The sequence below is a fragment of the Corvus cornix genome, chromosome 17 (genome assembly GCF_000738735.6).
Source record: "Corvus cornix cornix isolate S_Up_H32 chromosome 17, ASM73873v5, whole genome shotgun sequence".
NCBI lineage: Eukaryota > Metazoa > Chordata > Aves > Passeriformes > Corvidae > Corvus > Corvus cornix.
In genome coordinates, this window is record NC_046346.1 from 9,384,427 (window position 1) to 9,392,447 (window position 8,021).

At 54.6% G+C, this 8,021-nt stretch overlaps 1 long non-coding RNA gene across 1 annotated transcript; it reads right to left on the reverse strand.

Annotated features, from left to right (window-relative positions):
* Positions 1-1,090: 1,090 nt before the first annotated feature.
* LOC104688228 lies at positions 1,091-7,424 on the reverse strand. Its single transcript, XR_751649.3, has 2 exons — positions 6,487-7,424; positions 1,091-2,950 (listed from the first exon to the last, which is right to left on the reverse strand). It is a non-coding gene; the product is annotated as an uncharacterized LOC104688228 (long non-coding RNA).
* Between the last annotated feature and the right edge of the window lie 597 nt (positions 7,425-8,021).

Consider the following 8,021-nt stretch of genomic DNA (forward strand, 5'->3'; position numbering starts at 1 on the left):
ACAGTCCCTGCAGGAAGGTTAATCCATGGATGGTCCAAACTTGATGCTTTAAAGCCTCCCTGAGCTCTCCTGTGAGCAGCTCTGGGGTGACCGGGACTTTCACTGACTCACTGTGAAAGGGCTGCAAACTTAAATTCAGCTAAAAAGGAAGTTTCTGACAAAAGTGTGGTTTAGGGTGCAGCCCACAGAGTCTATTTTGAGCAGGGCCACCAGCCCCCACAGCCTCCTGCCCTGAAGCCACACGAGGTGACATCCCCCTGTTCTCCCCTTCAGGGGAATCTGCACATCGTGACCTGGAGCATCCATAAAGTGCTGCTTCACGTCTTTTTTGGGGTATTCTGGGGTGTGTGTCTTCTTTTGGACCAAACAGCACAGCTCAGTGCAGTGGCTGTGCTGGTTTGGGGTCAGAGGCACTGCTGGTTACAGCACCTTCGGGGGATTCTTGGGAATTCCTGTCCAGAGGCATTCCTGGTGTATTATGACATCACAGCACGGCCCTTCCTCGCTGAGGAGTCACCCCCTCTCCTTCCTTGGGGAAATGCGTGTCCAAGGGTGCTGAGGGGTGCAGAGTCAGACCCAAACCCCTCAGGGGGCTGAAGGTACAGACAGGTGCCCACTGGCCACCCTTGGCTGTGTCCTCCTCACCCTGGACCATTGGTCAGCCCAAATGCCAAGGGGAAGGTGAGTCCCCACAGAGTCTGGACTCAGCTTTGGGTTTCACCACTCCCTCAGGTCTCTGGGGGTCCACACCACTGCAGACTGGTGGATCCTGAGCTCTCCACCACCACCAGCTCCCACCCCAGGGTACGTTCCTTGGGCAGGACTTTCTCCAACAGAGCTGCAGAGTGACCTGAATATTAAAAAACCCAAACCAAACCTACAACCACCACCTGAAACAAGGCTCTGGGTGGCAGTCCTGGGTTCCTCTGCATTAAAGGTGAGAACACAAACATTTGTGCTATAAATTCAGCTTTTATCCATGCTGGATCACCACCAGCTTCCAGCCAACACCTTCACTGGGTCCCAGGCTGGGAAAGCCAAAGCCGGCAGAGAGACACAAGGGCTGCAGGAGAACAGAGACAGTCTGAACTCTGTGTGTGTAAAAGAATTTATTGGGAGTAAACAAGTTTATATTTACAGGGATAAATCCAGCATGTGATCATCAGGGCAAGGCAGTCCTGGCCCTTCACCCTTCCTTAAAGGTGCATCTCTCTGTCCCTGCTCAGTCTGTCTGTCCTGCTGAGGCTGGGAGCCCAGCGTGGTCCCTAGGGCCAGTCCTCCCCTGCCCTGCTGCAGGAATTAACTCAAACCCTTTTTCTACAGCCAGTGTTCCCAAACTCCCACGGGCTCGGGCAGAAGAGCAGGGAGAACATCCCTCAGACACACACTCAGCTCTGGGGAAGCAAATTCCCCCAGCACACAGCAGCACTTCCTGAACGTTTTCCCTCCTGACACCTTCTCCATCTGCTGCTGTCGCTTGTACCTGCATGGATCAGGACAGGGGAACAGAGCTGAGGCACAGTTTCACAGAGTTTATGCTTTGAAATGTGCAGAAACTGTTCATAGCTACTTCTGCCTCCCTTTTCAAAACCATCTCAACACAAGGCATGAACTTCAAGGTAGAAACTTCATTTCCCCTGGGTGAAAGTAGAGATTTACATCCAAATTACTGCTCCAGCCTGCCTGGGGGAGAGGATTGGGATCTTCCAGCCCTGGGTGACTGAACAAACACAGCATCAACCACCAGGAACGATTTGCAAACAACTGAGCAGCAGACAAATGTGCAAATGTATCTGGTGGCTACTTCTGGATAATGAATGCATAATCTATTCCGACTCCCCTTCCTATCTGCTTCTGGATAATGCATCTGTGAGCCTGAGTCAGGCTCACAAATGGTTGGCAACGAGGAAAACAGGCTGTGTTTGAGCCAAACATTATGTTCAGCAAATAAGGAGCAGTTTGGCCACGGGCAGCTGCTGTTGGAGCCCAGTGTCAGAATCCCTCCCGTGCTCCACGATTCCCACCCTGCCCACAACAGCTCTGGGGGCTGCAGGGTGCAACAGCTGACTTCTGCCTCTAAAATCTGATTTTATGCCTAAATAGCAGAGTCTGAAAGAGCACTACGGTGTTCCTTCCCCACCTATCTGCTCATTAGAAAGTGGCTCTTACATTTATTTGCCTCAGCTGCTGGGAAGGCTCCAAAAATGCTAATTCCAAGGCCAATGCAGTAAATTGCATTTGGTGGCATAACCCTGAGTCACTGGTTCAGGGCATTTTTCCTCCTCTTTCCTGGATTAACTCATTTTAACAAAGGTGAGGAAAAGCAGAAAAAAAATTTGCAGGCTCTTAGTGCATGAGACTTAACAGGGAGCCAGCATTCCCAAAGTGCTGTGACTTCTGGGTGTCCCAGGGGAGGCAACTTCTCCTGGGAGTGGTGACAAACTGGATACTGAAGGTTTTCCAGCCACTTTGGGTAACGCTGCTGCCTGGCCACGCGGTCCTGGAGCGGGAGGAGAGGAGCCTGAAACCACTGGGAGTCTTCCCAGGGCTGCCCACGCAGGAGCAAATTCCATTTTTCCCCCGGGAAATCTGCTCTCCATCCACTCAACCCTTGGGGAAGAAGGAAGCAAAGTCACACCTCGGGCTATGCCACTGCTCCACAGTGGCTCCTCAGCAGGCAGGGATGAATCCCCAGGAGGAAGGGGCTCATTCCCTCTCAGCCCTGGAAAGCTGCAGGATGCAGATCCCTGGAGGATTCTCTCCGTGTGTGAGGTGCTGCAGACCCTGAGGGGTGGCTGCCTCTGGCTCAGCAGTGTCCCCACGCTCCCAGATCCGTGCTCAGGCTTTCCGGATGATCCTTCCCGGTTTCCTCCAGTCCCGGTACCTCTCCCTGCGCACGGAGTGCACCAGGGGCCTGGAGAAGCTGGAGGGGGCTGATCTGGTGGTGCTGCTGGTGAGGAACAAAGCAAGACATTGTTACTGGCATGGGACAGGGCTGGGGCACTTCTGCATGCAGTGGAGGCTCCTAAAAGGACAGGGAATTTTGGTTCACCACCACCAAGGGATCAAGTGCAGGATTCTCCTGCAGCCCCTGATGCTCAGAATGGGCAGAGAACCAGGGCTGAGCCTCTCCTGTGCACCTGATGGGTGATGGGAACCTTCCCTGGAGGTCTTGGAAAGAGCTGCTGAACTACAGGTGCAGCTCAGAACCCCCTAAACAGAGCCCCATAAACCCCACAAACAGACAGAGCCCCCAGGATCATCCCCTCTGGCCAGGGGGGTCACTGGAACCAACCCCCTTCAAAACCTCGAGTATCTTTGAGCATCTGTGAGCAGTCTTCCTTAAAACCACTAAACCCAACAGTGCGAACTCCTGGCACTTCTTTGGGATTTTTGCCACCCTGGGTTCTCTCAGGGAGTGATCCTGGGGGTGAACCAACATTCCATGAACCAAGCACACCCCGATTCACCACACCACGTGCAGAGAGGCCCAGGACAGGGTCACAGAGCCCTTCCAGGGCCTAAAGGGGCTCCAGGAGAGCTGGAGAGGGACTGGGGACAAGGGATGGAGGGACAGGACACAGGGAATGGCTTCCCAGTGCCAGAGGGCAGGGCTGGATGGGAGATTGGGAAGGAATTGTTCCCTGGGAGGGTGGGCAGGCCCTGGCACAGGGTGCCCAGAGCAGCTGGGGCTGCCCCTGGCAATGTCCAGGGTCGGATGGGACTTGGAGCAGCCTGTCCCAGTGACCCTGTGGGGTCAGTGGAGTGGTCTTTACGGTCCCTTCCAACCTGACCCAGCCTGGGATTCTGTGACAGATTCCCCCCCTGCCCACAGCGCTGGAGGAAAGGCGAGCAGGGAGCGCAAGGGACACGGGACTGTGCCGGGAGAGGCTGGTGAATGGAGGAGGGGCGGGGGAGCCGCCAGCCACGACAGGAGCGGAGGAAGACGGAGCTGTGGAAAAGCTGTGAATGTGAGAAAAAGCTGCCTCACAACAGAGCCTGTTACTATTCAACAGCCACAAAAGGAGGAAGAGCCCTGAAACCCGCCTGGGCTGAGGCTACAGTCGAGAGAGAGCACCATCCTAATTCCTAATTAGCTCGCTGCTTTATAATTTAATTCCCTAATTGGTGGAGGCGGCACTCAGGGCCCGTGGCAGGAGATGATGGAGCTGCAGCTCCCCAGCGCTGGCGCAGCTCCAGGCTGTGCTGGGAAGCAGAGTGCCCTCACATCCAGCTCGTCCAGGGAGCTCTGCCTTGCTCTTACCTCAGGGTTAAGCCCTTACAGAAAGGTTTTGGGTGGCAGCCTTGGCAATGTCTGCAAATCCTTCCTAAAATCCTACAACCCTTGAGTCCCAGATCACATCAGCACCTTGCTGTCATTCCTCCTGGCTGGAAACGGCACCAGCCCTGCCCAGGCTGCACTGCCACTGCCACCAGGGTTGGGCTGGGCTGGGCATCCCAGGTCCCTGTTCTCACTCTGGAGCAGGTGCTGCCTTGGTGCTGTGCTGGTCCTGGCCTGGTGCAAGGCATGAGGAAGCTTTTTCCCGCTGCTGAGCCATGGCTTGGACTCCACGGACAACCAGGCCACAGCTGTGGCAGCTGTTTCTGAGCACTTTCTAAGCCCAGGACCACACTGAGGGATGAGCATTTGGCTCCAGCTGTGCTCACTGGGCACTGGAAACCTCGTAGGCTCCTCAGTCAAGAACACCTGAGCATTACTGCAGCAGGGCTGTGTGAGCCCAGGCTGCACCGGAACCAGGGAGTTCACACGGGACCATCTTAATTCCACTGAAAGTGTTCCAATTCCTCCTGTAATTCTGCAGCTCTCTGGGTCACAGAGCTTCACCTGTTTATGGTGCAATCACTGAATTATCCAGGTGATCCACACAGCCCTGGTGGCTCTGCTTTCCCAAGCTGGGGGCAGCTGGAGGAGCAGCAGGAGTGGGGCTGTGACAGCAGGGTGGGCAGGGTGGGCTGCACACCCAGCTGGGATGGAGAGGGATGGGATGTCTCCAGGGTGTGGGGCCCTGCACAGATCATCCAGCTTGGTCCCACATCTTGAAACGACTCTGGGTGAGGCAGCATTTTTGGTTTTGATGGGGTACCTAATTCTCTTTAAAAAAACCCAGTCTGGCAACATTATCCTGGCTGCTTGATGCAAGTTTGGTGTTTTGTGGCTTCTAGTAAATCAAACAACTCCGGTAGGTTTTCTCTCTGGCACCAGGGTGCCACAGAGCTCAGTGCAAGTTGTGTCCCAATTCCTCCCTGCACTCTGCCTTGGGCACAGCGAGGAAATCTGCCTCTGACCTCGATCAGAACCCAGCCAGCCCCATCCCTTACAAGCTATTTCTGCGCTGTCTCCACCCATGGCAGCGTTCCCAGTGCTGATCATTTCACTTGCACAAGGTGCAGCTCAGCCCTGCTGCTCTGGAAATCCAGCCAGGGAATATATTCCTGAACTGTGGATGAAGGGGCTGGGAGCTGCTGGATGCTGATTTCCAGCGAGCCATGGGTGCAGCCTCACACCAGCACTTTCTGTTGGGGTTCTCATGGTCGGAGACACCTCTGGGGGTGTTTGTCCAGCTCCAGGCACAGCGGGGCTGGAATTGCGGCTAGGAATGATGCACATCAGAGGATTAGGATAAGGACTGAGCTGAGAGCTCTGTGCACTCGAGCTGCAGCAGCCAGACCTGGAGCAAACTGGGTCACAGGAACCTTCTTAGGTCCAAAGCTCTGAGGTGTTGGTGTGACACGGCCTGAGATCTGGCAGGAGGTGGATTTTGGGGTGTGATTCCATAATCACACAGCTGATGGAAGATAAGGAATATCTGATGTCCAGATATTCTTCCTGATAAGACCCCAACACTGTTACATGTGAACAACACAATAAACAATGTTTGCAGGAACAGATCTGATTTTTAAAGATATGTAGCATTTTTCATTAATTGCCCTTATTTCTCCAGCTCATTTTTATTGTTGGGCAGAAAACAAGGGATTGGTGTAGTGGGCACAGCCCAGGGAGTGGGAGGAGACGGAGAGATAGTGACATGCACCGTAGTGATTTAACATGAAATACTCTGATTGCAAGCAGTCTCTGGAGGTTTGTGCCTCATTGATGAATATCATGCATGAAGCGTAGCTTCTCGTGCTACCCACATTTTTCTCTTCCAGGTCTGGTGATTGGGAGCCTGAGTCACAGCAAATATGCTGAGTTACAGCACATTTCCCCAGAAAAAAAATCCCTAAAAAAAACCCCAGCCAAATGCCAGGCATGTTTATCAAGGCAAGTGTGTCAAATGCACGGGATGCTCAGACAATGCAGGCTCAGAGGATTAACAGCCCTTAATCCTCCCTCAGTGCAGTAATGCCCGGCAGATCAGACACGGACACATCCACCAGGAGCAGTGGGTGCACTCACAAACAGCCCTCCCCATCAAAACACCCCTGAGCCGTGCGCCTTTGGGAACAGGACGGGCAGCAACTCACCTGGAGGACCAAACGGGACCCGCCTGCTTCTTCGGCTTGGCCATCTGCTTCTGGTACTCCATCCATCCACTCACCAGCTCGTGCAGGATCATCACGTAGAGAAGGAAAATGAGAATCCTGGGATCCATCCGTGGCACCTCGGGGTCTGCCTCATTGGGTACGGGTGACATTTGCTCGGGGACAGCCGGGGGGGAGCCGCTGCTGCTGGCAGGGCTCCGGGAAGCCGCAGGGATGCAAAGGTTTTGCTGCGGCTGGAGAGCCGGCTGGGCTCTGTGCAGAGCGAATGAGCGCTGGGGAAATGCCCCGGGGGGATCAGAGCCCGGTGCCTCCGGCGTGGAGCAGCACAAACACAGCTCCGGGAGGGCTGGGTCACACCTTCGGGGGCTCCAGCCCTGTGTCCCCCCTGTCGCTCATGGCTTTGTCTGCGTCGCTCCGCAGCCGGGAGCTGCCCACACTCGGATGCAGGAGCAGCCGCCCCTCTCGGGTGGAGGGGAGAGTTGGCTGCCGTGCCTGAGCAGCGGCACAGGCAGAGAGCACTGTCTGGCTGCGAGGAATAAATTAAACCCCCAGTCAATCACTGGGGATTCTCCGAGCTGGCTCTTCCCAGATCCTCAGGATTTGGGGCTGCACCGAGCCCGTCCTGTTTAGCAGTGTTACTCTTTTGCAGGTGAGAAATTTTTTCTCCTGCTCAGTTTTCTCTCCCTCTTATTTTGTTTTCCTCGCTATTATCCCTTACCTGAATCTTCAGCTGCTGTTTCCCCAGTGTGAGGCTCTGACAGGCTCCTGATGTGCAGGAAAGCTGCAGCCACAGCATCCAGGCTTCCCAAACCATGGCTCCTCTCCCAGCCCCTCAACCTCTTTCTGCTCAGAGTGGAGGATCCTGCTCAGCTGAGATCTGGTTGTGCCCCCAGAACACAGAATCCCAGACTGGTTTGGGTTGGAAGGGACCTTAAAGCCCATCCCGTTCCACCCCTGCCATGGGCAGGGACACCTCCCACTGTCCCAGGTTGCTCCAAGCCCTGTCCAGTCTGGCCTTGGACACTTCCAGAGGTCCAGGGGCAGCCCCAGCTGCTCTGGGCACCCTGTGCCAGTATCTGAACACCCTGAGATCCCCTCAGCCTCTCCCTCTTTTCCTCTACGGACACAGTGCAATACTTGTGCCTGGAATTTCGAGCAGGATAAAAGCATAAGCCAGTCCTGCTAAGACACTTGTATGAACTAAACAAAAAAAATGCCCTCTCAAGAATTGTTTTTAAGACCATCTTCCTCAAAATTTGTGTAACTCCAATGCAATCTTTCCATAAGTGAAATAATAAGCCCTCAATAACTAATTAGGATCATCCAGAACTAAACCTGTGCCCAACAGCAGAAAAGGGGGCCCAGAGGAGGGGCAAACCCAGGGACCCCCAGGGATCCTCCATCCCACAGCTCCTACACAGGGAGAGCTGGGCTTGGGGTTCCAGACGCTGGGCAGTGCAATTGAGGTGTGGCAAACACATCACAACCCTCCCACAAGAAACTCGCCACGGGGAAGC